This window comes from Rhipicephalus microplus, unplaced genomic scaffold (genome assembly GCF_043290135.1).
Source record: "Rhipicephalus microplus isolate Deutch F79 unplaced genomic scaffold, USDA_Rmic scaffold_14, whole genome shotgun sequence".
Taxonomy (NCBI): Eukaryota; Metazoa; Arthropoda; class Arachnida; order Ixodida; family Ixodidae; genus Rhipicephalus; species Rhipicephalus microplus.
Window position 1 is genome coordinate 3,320,662 of NW_027464587.1, and position 13,912 is coordinate 3,334,573.

Below are 13,912 nucleotides of genomic sequence, written 5' to 3' on the forward strand. Positions count from 1 at the left end.
TAGCGCGATCGGCTGTTAACCGAAAGGTTGGAGTTTCGAGCCCACCCGGCGGTGGTGCGGCGCTTTTTTTTCTTTGGGCTGATAGCTTTGAAGATATGTTCTTATGGTGGTGAGAGTAGAGCAGGACTGTCTCCGTGGCGCAATTGGCTAGCGCGATCGGCTGTTAACCGAAAGGTTGGAGTTTCGAGCCCTCTCGGGAGAGGTGTGTTGCTTTTTTCTTTGTGCTGATAGCTTTGAAGATATGTTCTGATGGTGGTGAGAGTGGAGCAGGACTGTCTCCGTGGCGCAATTGGCTAGCGCGATCGGCTGTTAACCGAAAGGTCGGAGGTTCGAACCCACCCGGTGGTGGTATGGCGCTTTTTTTTCTTTGGGCTGATAGCTTTGAAGATATGTTCTCATGGTGGTGAGAGTGGAACAGGACTGTCTCCGTGGCGCAATTGGCTAGCGCAATCGGCTGTTAACCGAAAGGTTGGAGTTTCGAGCCCACCCGGTGGTGGTTTGGCGCTTTTTTTTCTTTGCGCTGATAGCTTTGAAGATATGTTCTGATGGTGGTGAGAGTGGAGCACGACTGTCTCCGTGGCGCAATTGGCTAGCGCGATCGGCTGTTAACCGAAAGGTTGGAGGTTCGAGCCCACCCGGTGGTGGTGCGGTGCTTCTTTTTCTTTGGGCTGATAGCTTTGAAGATATGTTCTGATGGTGGTGAGAGGGGAGCAAGACTGTCTCCGTGGCGCAATGGGCTAGCGCGATCAGCTGTTGACCGAAAGGTTGGAGTTTCGAGCCCTCCCGGGAGAGGTGTGTTGCTTTATTTTGCGGTAATGGCTTTGAAGATATGTTCTGATGGTGGTGAGAGTGAAGCAGGACTGTCTTCGTGGCGCTATTGGCTAGCGCGATCGGCTGTTAACAGAAAGGTTGGAGGTTCGAGCCCAACCGGTGGTGGTGCGGCGCTTTTTTTTTTCTTTGGGGTGATGGCTCTGAAGAAATGGTCTGGCGGTGGTGAGAGTGGAGCAGGACGGTCCCAGTGGCGCAATTGGCTAGCGCGATCGGCTGTTAACCGAAAAGTTGGAGGTTCGAGCCCACCCGGTGGTGGTGCGGCGCTTTTTATTTCTTTGGGCTGATAGCTTTGAAGATATGTTCTAATTGTGGTGAGAGTTGAGCAGGACTTTCTCCGTGGCGCAATTGGCCAGCGCGATCGGCTGTTAACCGAAAAGTTGGAGGTTCGAGCCCTCCCGGGAGTGGTGTTTTGCTTTTTTATTTGCGCTGATAGCTTTGAAGATATGTTCTGATGGTGGTGAGAGTGGAGCACGACTGTCTCCGTGGCGCAATTGGCTAGCGCGATCGGCTGTTAACCGGAAGGTTGGAGGTTCGAGCCCACCCGGTGGTGGTGCGGTGCTTTTTTTTTGGGCTGATAGCTTTGAAGTTATGTTCTGATGGTGTTGAGAGTGGAGCAAGACTGTCTCCGTGGCGCAATGGGCTAGCGCGATTGGCTGTTAACCGAAAGGTTGGAAGTTCGAGCCCACCTGGTGGTGGTGCAGCGCTTTTTTTTCTTTGCGCTGATAGCTTTGAAGTTATGTTCTGATGGTGTTGAGAGTGGAGCAAGACTGTCTCCGTGGCGCAATGGGCTAGCGCGATTGGCTGTTAACCGAAAGGTTGGAAGTTCGAGCCCAACCGGTGGTGGTGCGGCGCTTTTTTTTCTTTGGGGTGATAGCTCTGAAGAAATGTTCTGACGGTGGTGAGAGTGGAGCACGACTGTCTCCGTGGGGCAATTGGCTAGCACGATCGGCTGCTAACCGAAAGGTGGGGGGTTCGAGCCCACCCGGTGGTGGTGCAGCGCTTTTTTCTCTTTGGGGTGATAGCTCTGAAGAAATGGTCTGACGGTGGTGAGAGTGGAGCAGGACGGTCCCCGTGGCGCAATTGGCTAGCGCGATCGGCTGTTAATCGAAAAGTTGGAGGTTCGAGCCCACCCGGTGATGGTGAGGCGCTTTTTTTTTCTTTGGGCTGATAGCTTTGAAGATATTTTCTAATTGTGGTGGGAGTTGAGCAGTACTTTCTCCGTGGCGCAATTGGCCAGCGCGATCGGCTGTTAACCGAAAGGTCGGAGGTTCGAGCCCACCCGGTGGTGGTATGGCGCTTTTTTTGTTTCGGCTGATAGCTTTGAAGATATGTTCTGATGGTGGTGAGAGTGGAGCATGACTGTCTCCGTGGCGCAATTGGCTAGCGCGATCGGCTGTTAACCGAAAGGTTGGAGTTTCGAGCCCACCCGGCGGTGGTGCGGCGCTTTTTTTTCTTTGGGCTGATAGCTTTGAAGATATGTTCTTATGGTGGTGAGAGTAGAGCAGGACTGTCTCCGTGGCGCGATTGGCTAGCGCGATCGGCTGTTAACCGAAAGGTTGGAGTTTCGAGCCCTCTCGGGAGAGGTGTGTTGCTTTTTTCTTTGTGCTGATAGCTTTGAAGATATGTTCTGATGGTGGTGAGAGTGGAGCAGGACTGTCTCCGTGGGGCAATTGGCTAGCGCGATCGGCTGTTAACCGAAAGGTCGGAGGTTCGAACCCACCCGGTGGTGGTATGGCGCTTTTTTTTCTTTGGGCTGATAGCTTTGAAGATATGTTCTCATGGTGGTGAGAGTGGAACAGGACTGTCTCCGTGGCGCAATTGGCTAGCGCAATCGGCTGTTAACCGAAAGGTTGGAGTTTCGAGCCCACCCGGCGGTGGTTTGGCGCTTTTTTTTTTCTTAGCGCTGATAGCTTTGAAGATATGTTCTGATGGTGGTGAGAGTGGAGCACGACTGTCTCCGTGGCGCAATTGGCTAGCGCGATCGGCTGTTAACCGAAAGGTTGGAGCTTCGAGCCCACCCGGTGGTGGTGCGGTGCTTCTTTTTCTTTGGGCTGATAGCTTTGAAGATATGTTCTGATGGTGGTGAGAGGGGAGCAAGACTGTCTCCGTGGCGCAATGGGCTAGCGCGATCAGCTGTTGACCGAAAGGTTGGAGTTTCGAGCCCTCCCGGGAGTGGTGTGTTGCTTTATTTTGCGGTAATGGCTTTGAAGATATGTTCTGATGGTGGTGAGAGTGGAGCAGGACTGTCTTCGTGGCGCTATTGGCTAGCGCGATCGGCTGTTAACAGAAAGGTTGGAGGTTCGAGCCCAACCGGTGGTGGTGCGGCGCTTTTTTTTCTTTGGGGTGATGGCTCTGAAGAAATGTTCTGACGGTGGTGAGAGTGGAGCACCACTGTCTCCGTGGGGCAATTGCTTAGCGCGATCGGCTGTTAACCGAAAGGTTGGAGGTTCGAGCCCACCCGGATGTGGTGCGGCGCTTTTTTTTCTTTGGGGTGATAGCTCTGAAGAAATGGTCTGGCGGTGGTGAGAGTGGAGCAGGACGGTCCCCGTGGCGCAATTGGCTAGCGCGATCGGCTGTTAACCGAAAAGTTGGAGGTTCGAGCCCACCCGGTGGTGGTGCGGCGCTTTTTTTTTCTTTGGGCTGATAGCTTGGAAGATATGTTCTAATTGTGGTGAGAGTTGAGCAGGACTTTCTCCGTGGCGCAATTGGCCAGCGCGATCGGCTGTTAACCGAAAAGTTGGAGGTTCGAGCCCTCCCGGGAGTGGTGTTTTGCTTTTTTATTTGCGCTGATAGCTTTGAAGATATGTTCTGATGGTGGTGAGAGTGAAGCATGACTGTCTCCGTGGCGCAATTGGCTAGCGCGATCGGCTGTTAACCGAAAGGTTGGAGGTTCGAGCCCACCCGGTGGTGGTGCGGTGCTTTTTTTTGGGCTGATAGCTTTGAAGTTATGTTCTGGTCGTGGTGAGAAGGGAGCAAGACTGTCTCCTTGGCGCAATGGGCTAGCGCGATCGGCTGTTGACCGAAAGGTTGGAGTTTCGAGCCCTCCCGGGAGTGGTGTGTTGCTTTTTTCTTTGCGCTGATAGCTTCGAAGTTATGTTCTGATGGTGGTGAGAGTGGAGCAAGACTGTCTCCGTGGCGCAATGGGCTAGCGCGATCGGCTGTTAACCGAAAGGTTGGAAGTTCGAGCCCACCTGGTGGTGGTGCAGCGCTTTTTTTTCTTTGCGCTGATAGCTTTGAAGATATGTTCTGATGATGGTGAGAGTGGAGCAAGACTGCCTCCGTGGCGCAATGGGCTAGCGCGATTGGCTGTTAACCGAAAGGTTGGAGTCTCGAGCCCTCCCAGGAGTGGTGTGTTGCTTTTTTCTTTGCGGTAATAGCTTTGAAGATATGTTCTGATGGTGGTGAGATTGGAGCAGGACAGTCTTCGTGGCGCAATTGGCTAGCGCGATCGGCTGTTAACCGAAAGGTTGGAGGTTCGAGCCCAACCGGTGGTGGTGCGGCGCTTTTTTTTCTTTGGGGTGATAGCTCTGAAGAAATGTTCTGACGATGGTGAGAGTGGAGCACGACTGTCTCCGTGGGGCAATTGGCTAGCGCGATCGGCTGTTAACCATAAGGTTGGAGGTTCGAGCCCACCCGGTGGTGGTGCAGCGCTTTTTTTTCTTTGGGCTGATAGCTCTGAAGAAATGTTCTGACGGTGGTGAGAGTGGAGCAGGACAGTCTGCGTAGCGCAATTGGCTAGCGCGATCGGCTGTTAACCGAAAAGTTGGAGGTTCGAGCTCTCCCGGTGGTGGTGCGGCGCTTTTTTTCTGTGGGCTGATAGCTTTGAAGTTATGTTCTGATGGTTGTGAGAGTAGAGTAAGACTGTCTCCGTGGCGCAATTGGCTAGCGTGATCGGCTGTTAACCGGAAAGTTTGACGTTCAAGCCCTCCCGGGAGTGGTGTTTTGCTTTTTTCTTTGCGGTAATAGCTTTGAAGATATGTTTTGATGGTGGTGAAAGTGGAGCAGGACTGTCTTCGTGGCGCAATTGGCTAGCGCGATCGGCTGTTAACCGTAAGGTCAGAGGTTCGAGCCAAACCGGTGGTGGTGCGGCGCTTTTTTTTCTTTGGGGTGATAGCTCTGAAGAAATGTTCTGACGATGGTGAGAGTGGAGCACGACTGTCTCCGTGGGGCAATTGGCTAGCGCGATCGGCTGTTAACTGAAAGGTTGGAGGTTCGAGCCCACCCGGTGGTGGTGCAGCGCTTTTTTTTTCTTTGGGCTGATAGCTCTGAAGAAATGTTCTGACGGTGGTGAGAGTGGAGCAGGACTGTCTCCGTGGCGCAATCGGCTAGCGTGATCGGCTGTTAACCGGAAAGTTGGAGGTTCTTGCCCACCTGGTGGTGGTGCGGCGCTTTTTTTTCTTTGGGCTGATAGCTTTGAAGATATGTTCTGATGGTGGTGAGAGTGGAGCAGGACTGTCTCCGTGGCGCAATTGGCTAGCGCGATCGGCTGTTAACCAAAAGGTCGGAGGTTCGAGCCCACCCAGTGGTGGTGCGGCGCTTTTTTTCTTCGGGCTGATAGCTTTGATGATATGTTCTTATGGTGGTGAGAGTGGAGCAGGTCTGTCTCCGTGGCGCAATTGGCTAGCGCGATCGGCTGTTAACCGAAAAGTTGGAGGTTCGAGCCTACCCGGTGGTTGTGCGGCACTTTTTTTTCTGTGGGCTGATAGCTTTGAAGATATGTTCTGATGGTGGTGAGAGTGGAGCAGGACTGTAACCGTGGCGCAATTGGCTAGCGTGATCGGCTGTTAACCGGAAAGTTGGAGGTTCGAGCCCACCCGGTGGTGGTGCGGCGCTTTTTTTTGGGCTGATAGCTTTGAAGATATGTTCTGATGGTGGTGAGAGTGAAGCAGGACTGTCTCCGTGGCGCAATTGGCTAGCGCGATCGGCGGTTAACCAAAAGGTCGGAGGTTCGAGCCCAAACAGTGGTGGTGCGGCGCTTTTTTTTATTGGGCTGATAGCTTTGAAGATATGTTCTTATAGTGGTGAGAGTGGAGCAGGACTGTCTCCGTGGCGCAATTAGCTAGCGCGATCGGCTGTTAACCGAAAACTCGGAGGTTCGAGCCTACCCGGTGGTTGTGTGGCGCTTTTTTTTCTGTGGGCTGATAGCTTTGAAGATATGTTCTGATGGTGGTGAGAGTGGAGCAGGACTGTCTCCGTGGCGCAATTGGCTGGCGCGATTGGCTGTTAACCGAAAGGTTGGAGGTTCGAGCCACCCGGTTGTGGTGCGGTGCTTTTTTTTCTTCGGGCTGATAGCTTTGAAGATATGTTGTGATGGTGGTGAGAGTTGAGCAGGACTGTCTCCATGGCGCAATTGGCTTGCGCGATCGGCTGTTAACCGAAAGGTTGGAGGTTGGAGCCCACCCGGTGGTGGTGCGGCGCTTTTTTTTCTTTGGGCTGATAGCTTTGAAGATATGTTCTGATGGTGGTGAGAGTGAAGCAGGACTGTCTCCGTGGCGCAATTGGCTAGCGCGATCGGCTGTTAACCGAAAGGTTGAAGTTTCGAGCCCACCCGGCGGTGGTGCGGCGCTTTTTTTTCTTTGGGCTGATAGCTTTGAAGATATGTTCTGATGGTGGTGAGAGTGGAGCACGACTGTCTCCGTGGCGCAGTTGGCTAGCGCTATCGGCTGTTAACCGAAAGGTTGGAGGTTGGAGCCCACCCGGTGGTGGTGCGGCGCTTTTTTTCTTTGTGCTGATAGCTTTGAAGATATGTTCTGATGGTGGTTAGAGTGGAGCAGGACTGTCTCCGTGGCGCAATTGGCTAGCGCGATTGGCTGTTAACCGAAAGCTTGGAGGTTCGAGCCCACCCGGTGGTGGTGCGGTGGTTTTTTTTCTTTGGGCTGATAGCTTTGAAGATATGTTCTGATGGTGGTGAGAGTGGAGCAGGACTGTCTCCGTGGCGCAATTGGCTAGCGCGATCGGCTGTTAACCGAAAAGTCGGAGGTTCGAGCCCACCCAGTGGTGGTGCGGCGCTTTTTTTTCTTTGGGCTGATACCTTTGAAGATATGTTCTGATGGTGGTGAGAGTGGAGCAGGACTGCCTCTATGGCGAAATTGGCTTGCGCGATCGGCTGTTAACCGAAAGGTTGGAGGTTCGAGCCCACCCGATGGTGGTGCGGTGCTTTTTTTTTCTTTGCGCTGATAGCTTTGACGATATGATCTGATGGTTGTGAGAGATGAGCAAGACTGTCTCCGTGGCGCAATGGGCTAGCGCGATCGGCTGTTGACCGAAAGGTTGTAGTTTCGAGCCCTCCCTGGAGTGGTGTGTTGCTTTTTTCTTTGCGCTGATAGCTTTGAAGATATGTTCTGATGGTGGTGAGAGTGGAGCACGACTGTCTCCGTGGCGCAGTTGGCTAGCGCGATCGGCTGTTAACCGAAAGGTTGGAAGTTCGAGCCCACCCGGTGATGGTGGGGCGCTTTTTTTTCTTTGTGCTGATAGCTTTGAAGATATTTTCTGATGGTGGTGAGAGTGGAGCAGGACTGTCTCCGTGGCGCAATTGGCTGGCGCGATTGGCTGTTAACCGAAAGGTTGGAGGTTCGAGCCCTCCGGTTGTGGTGCGGTGCTTTTTTTTCCTTGGGCTGATAGCTTTGAAGATATGTTGTGATGGTGGTGAGAGTGGAGCAGGACTGTCTCCATGGCACAATTGGCTTGCGCGATCTGCTGTTAACCGAAAGGTTGGAGATTGGAGCCCACCCGGTGGTGGTGCGGCGCTTTTTTTTCTGTGGGCTGATAGCTTTGAAGATATGTTCTGATGGTGGTGAGAGTAGAGCAGGACTGTGTCCGTGGCGCAATTGGCTAGCGTGATCGGCTGTTAACCGAAAAGTCGGAGGTTCGAGCCCACCCGGTGGTGGTGCGGCGCCTTTTTTTCTTTGGGCTGATAGCTTTGAAGATATGTTCTGATGATGGTGAGAGTGGAGCAAGACTGCCTCCGTGGCGCAATGGGCTAGCGCGATCGCCTTTTAACCGAAAGGTTCGAGTTTTGAGCCCTCCCGGGAGTGGTGTGTTGCTTTTTTCTTTGCGGTAATAGCTTTGAAGATATGTTCTGATGGTGGTGAGAGTGGACCAGGACTGTCTTCGTGGCGCAATTGGCTAGCGCGATCGGCTGTTAACCGAAATGTTGGAGGTTCGAGCCCACCCGGTGGTGGTGCGGCACTTTTTTTTCTTTGGGGTGATAGCTCTGAAGAAATGTTCTGACCGTGGTGAGAGTGGAACACGACTGTCTCCGTGGGGCAATTGGCTAGCGCGATCGGCTGTTAACCGAAAGGTTGGATGTTCGAGCCCACCCGATGGTGGTGCGGCGCTTTTTTTTCTTTGGGCTGATAGCTTTGAAGATATGTTCTTATGGTGGTGAGGGTGGAGCAGGACTGTCTCCGTAGCGCAATTGGCTAGCGCGATCAGCTGTTAACCAAAAGGTCGGAGGTTCGAGCCCACCCGGTGGTGGTGCGGCGCTTTTTTTTCTTTGGGCTGATAGCTTTGAAGATATGTTCTTATGGTGGTGAGAGTGGAACAGGACTGTCTCCGTGGCGCAATTGGCTAGCGCGATCGGCTGTTAACCGAAAAGTTGGAGGTTCGAGCCTACCCGGTGGTTGTGCGGCGCTTTTTTCTCTGTGGGCTGATAGCTTTGAAGATATGTTCTGATGGTGGCGAGAGTGGAGCATGACTGTCTCCATGGCGCAATTGGCTAGCGTGATCGGCTGTTAACCGAAAAGTTGGAGTTTCGAGCCCACCCGGCGGTGGTGCGGCGCTTTTTTTTCTTTGGGCTGATAGCTTTGAAGATATGTTCTGATGGTGGTGAGAGTAGAGCAGGACTGTCTCCGTGGCGCAATTGGCTAGCGCGATCGGCTGTTAACCGAAAGGTTGGAGTTTCGAGCCCTCTCGGGAGAGGTGTGTTGCTTTTTTCTTTGTGCTGATAGCTTTGAAGATATGTTCTGATGGTGGTGAGAGTGGAGCAGGACTGTCTCCATGGCGCAATTGGCTAGCACGATCGGCTGTTAACCAAAAGGTCGGAGGTTCGAGCCCACCCGGTGGTGGTGCGGCGCTTTTTTTTCTTTGGGCTGATAGCTTTGAAGATATGTTCTGATGGTGGTGAGAGTGGAGCAGGACTGTCTTCGTGGCGCAATTGGCTAGCGCGATGGGCTGTTAACCGAAAGGTTGGAGTTTCGAGCCCACCCGGCGGTGGTGCAACGCTTTTTTTTCTTTGGGCTGATAGCTTTGAAGATATGTTCATATGGTGGTGAGAGTAGAGCAGGACTGTTTCCGTGGCGCAATTGGCTAGCGCGATCGGCTGTTAACCGAAAAGTCGGAGGTTCGAGGCCACCCGGTGGTGGAGCGGCACTTTTTTTCTTTGGGGTGATAGCTCTGAAGAAATGGTCTGACGGTGGTGAGAGTGGAGCAGGACGGTCCCCGTGGCGCAATTGGCTAGCGCGATCGGCTGTTAACCGAAAAGTTGGAGGTTCGAGCCCTCCCGGGTGGGGTGTGTTGCTTTTTTCTTCGCGCTGATAGCTTTGAAGATATGTTCTGATGGTGGTGAGAGTGGAGCACGATTGTCTCCGTGGCGCAATTGGCTAGCGCGATCGGCTGTTAAACGAAAGGTTGGAGGTTCGAGCCCACCCGGTGGTGGTGAGGCGCTTTTTTTTCTTTGGGCTGATAGCTTTGAAGATATGTTCTAATTGTGGTGAGAGTGGAGCAGGACTGTCTCCGTGGCGCAATTGGCCAGCGCGATCGGCTGTAAACCGAAAAGTTTGAGGTTCGAGCCCTCCCGTTAGTGGTGTGTTGCTTTTTTCTTTGCGCTGATAGCTTTGAAGATATGTTCTGATGGTGGTGAGAGTGGAGCAAGACTGTCTTCGTGGCGCAATTGGCTAGCGCGATCGGCTGTTAACCGAAAGGTTGGAGGTTCGATCCCGACCGGTGGTGGTGCGGCGCTTTTTTTTTTCTTTGGGGTGATAGCTCTGAAGAACTGTTCTGACGGTGGTGAGAGTGGAGCACGACTGTCTCTGTGGGGCAATTGGCTAGCGTGATCGGCTGTTAACCGAAAGGTTGGAGGTTCGAGCCAACCCGGTGGTGGTGCGGCGCTTTTTTTTGGCTGATAGCTTTGAAGATATGTTCTTACGGTGGTGAGAGTGGAGCAGGACTGTCTCCGTGGCGCAATTGGCTAGCGCGATCGGCTGTTGACTGAAAAGTTGGAGGTTCGAGCCTACCCGGTGGTTGTGCGGCGCTTTTTTTTCTGTGAGCTGATAGCTTTGAATATATGTTCTGATGGTGGTGAGAGTGGAACAGGACCGTCTCCGTGGCGTAATTGGCTAGCGTGATCGGCTATTAACCGAAAAGTTGGAGGTTCGAGCCCACCCGGTGGTGGTGCGGCGCTTTTTTTTCTTTGGGATGACAGCTTTGAATATATGTTCTGATGGTGGTGAGAATGGAGCAGGACTGTCTCCGTGGCGCCATTGGCTAGAGCGATCGGCTGTTAACCAAAAGGTCGGAGGTTCGAGCCCACCCGGTGGTGGTGCGGCGCTTTTTTTTCTTTGGGCTGATAGCTTTGAAGATATGTTCTTATGGTGGTGAGAGTGGAGCAGGACTGTCTCCGTGGCGCAATTGGCTAGCGCGATCGGCTTTTAACCGAAAAGTTGGAGGTTGGAGCCTACCCGGTGTTTGTGCGGCGCTTTTTTTTCTGTGGGCTGATAGCTTTGAAGATATGTTCTGATGGTGGTGAGAGTGGAGCAGGACTGTCTCCGTGGCGCAATTGGCTAGCGCGATCGGCTGTTAACCAAAAGGTCGGAGGTTTGAGCCCACGCGGTGGTGGTATGGCGCTTTTATTCTTTGGGCTGATAGCTTTGAAAATATGTTCTGATGGTGGTGAGAGTGGAGCAGGACTGTCTCTGTGGCGCAATTGGCTAGGGCGATCGGCTGTTAACCGAAAGGTTGGAGTTTCGAGCCCACTTGGCGGTGGTGCGGCGCTTTTTTTTCTTTGGGCTGATAGCTTTGAAGATATGTTCTGATGGTGGTGAGAGTGGAGCACGACTGTCTCCGTGGCGCAATTGGCTAGCGCGATCGGCTGTTAACCGAAAGGTTGGAGGTTCGAGCCCACCCGGTGGTGGTGCGGTGCTTTTTTTTGGGCTGATAGCTTTGAAGTTATGTTCTGATCGTGGTGAGAAGGGAGCAAGACTGTCTCCGTGGCGCAATGGGCTAGCGCGATCGGCTGTTGACCGAAAGGTTGGAGTTTCGAGCCCTCCCGGGAGTGGTGTGTTGCTTTTTTCTTTGCGCTGATAGCTTCGAAGTTATGTTCTGATGGTGGTGAGAGTGGAGCAAGACTGTCTCCGTGGCGCAATGGGCTAGCGCGATCGGCTGTTAACCGAAAGGTTGGAAGTTCGAGCCCACCTGGTGGTGGTGCAGCGCTTTTTTTTCTTTGCGCTGATAGCTTTGAAGATATGTTCTGATGATGGTGAGAGTGGAGCAAGACTGCCTCCGTGGCGCAATGGGCTAGCGCGATTGGCTGTTAACCGAAAGGTTGGAGTCTCGAGCCCTCCCAGGAGTGGTGTGTTGCTTTTTTCTTTGCGGTAATAGCTTTGAAGATATGTTCTGATGGTGGTGAGATTGGAGCAGGACAGTCTTCGTGGCGCAATTGGCTAGCGCGATCGGCTGTTAACCGAAAGGTTGGAGGTTCGAGCCCAACCGGTGGTGGTGCGGCGCTTTTTTTTCTTTGGGGTGATAGCTCTGAAGAAATGTTCTGACGTTGGTGAGAGTGGAGCACGACTGTCTCCGTGGGGCAATTGGCTAGCGCGATCGGCTGTTAACCATAAGGTTGGAGGTTCGAGCCCACCCGGTGGTGGTGCAGCGCTTTTTTTTCTTTGGGGTGATAGCTCTGAAGAAATGGTCTGACGGTGGTGAGAGTGGAGCAGGACGGTCCCCGTGGCGCAATTGGCTAGCGCGATCGGCTGTTAATCGAAAAGTTGGAGGTTCGAGCCCTCCCGGGAGTGGTGTGTTGCTTTTTTCTTTGCGCTGATAGCTTTGAAGATATGTTCTGATGGTGGTGAGAGTGGAGCAAGACTGTCTCCGTGGCGCAATGTGCTAGCGCGATCGGCTGTTAACCGAAAGGTTGGAGGTTCGAGCCCACCCGGTGGTGGTGCAGCGCTTTTTTTCTTTGCGCTGATAGCTTTGAAGATATGTTCTGATGGTGGTGAGAGTGGAGCAAGACTGTCTCCGTGGCGCAATGGGCTAGCGCAATCGGCTGTAAACCGAAAGGTTGGAGTTTTGAGCCCTCCCGGGTGTGGTGTGTTGCTTTTTTCTTTGCGGTAATAGCTTTGAAGATATGTTCTGATGGTGGTGAGAGTGTAGCAGGACTGTCTTCGTGGCGCAATTGGCTAGCGCGATCGGCTGTTAACCGAAAGGTTGGAGGTTCGAGCCCAACCGGTGGTGGTGCGGCGCTTTTTTTCTTTGGGGTGATAGCTCTGAAGAAATGTTCTGACGGTGGTGAGAGTGGAGCACGACTGTCTCCGTGGGGCAATTGGCTAGCGCGATCGGCTGTTAACCGAAAGGTTGGAGGTTCGAGCCCACCCGGATGTGGTGCGGCGCTTTTTTTTCTTTGGGGTGATAGCTCTGAAGAAATGGTCTGGCGGTGGTGAGAGTGGAGCAGGACTGTCTCCGGTAGAGCGATTGGCTATCGCGATCGGCTGTTAACCAAAAGGTCGGAGGTTCGAGCCCGCCCGGTGGTGGTGCGGCGCTTTTTTTCTTTGGGCTGATAGCTTTGAAGATATGTTCTTATGGTGGTGAGAGTGGAGCAGGACTGTCTCCGTGGCGCAATTGGCTAGCGCGATCGGCTGTTAACCGAAAAGTTGGAGGTTCGAGCCTACCCGGTGGTTGTGTGGCGCTTTTTTTTCTGTGGGCTGATAGCTTTGAAGATATGTTCTGATGGTGGTGAGAGTGGAGCAGGACTGTCTCCATGGCGCAATTGGCTAGCGTGATCGGCTGTTAACCGAAAAGTTGGAGGTTCGAGCCCACCTCGTGGTGGTGCGGCGCTTTTTTTTTCTTTGGGCTGATAGCTTTGAAGATATGTTCTGATGGTGAAAGAGTGGAGCAGGACTGTCTCCATGGCGCAATTGGCTAGCACGATCGGCTGTTAACCGAAAGGTCGGAGGTTCGAGCCCACCCGGTGGTGGTATGGCGCTTTTTTGTTTCGGCTGATAGCTTTGAAGATATGTTCTGATGGTGGTGAGAGTGGAGCAGGACTGTCTCCGTGGCGCAATTGGCTAGCGCGATCGGCTGTTAACCGAAAGGTTGGAGTTTCGGGCCCACCCGGCGGTGGTGCGGCGCTTTTTTTTCTTTGGGCTGATAGCTTTGAATACATGTTCTTATGGTGGTGAGAGTAGAGCAGGACTGTCTCCGTGGCGCAATTGGCTAGCGCGATCGGCTGTTAACCGAAAGGTTGGAGTTTCGAGCCCTCTCGGGAGAGGTGTGTTGCTTTTTTCTTTGTGCTGATAGCTTTGAAGATATGTTCTGATGGTGGTGAGAGTGGAGCAGGACTGTCTCCGTGGCGCAATTGGCTAGCGCGATCGGCTGTTAACCGAAAGGTCGGAGGTTCGAACCCACCCGGTGGTGGTATGGCGCTTTTTTTTCTTTGGGCTGATAGCTTTGAAGATATGTTCTCATGGTGGTGAGAGTGGAACAGGACTGTCTCCGTGGCGCAATTGGCTAGCGCAATCGGCTGTTAACCGAAAGGTTGGAGTTTCGAGCCCACCCGGCGGTGGTTTGGCGCTTTTTTTTCTTTGCGCTGATAGCTTTGAAGATATGTTCTGATGGTGGTGAGAGTGGAGCACGACTGTCTCCGTGGCGCAATTGGCTAGCGCGATCGGCTGTTAACCGAAAGGTTGGAGGTTCGAGCCCACCCGTTGGTGGTGCGGTGCTTCTTTTTCTTTGGGCTGATAGCTTTGAAGATATGTTCTGATGGTGGTGAGAGGGGAGCAAGACTGTCTCCGTGGCGCAATGGGCTAGCGCGATCAGCTGTTGACCGAAAGGTTGGAGTTTCGAGCCCTCCCGGCAGTGGTGTGTTGCT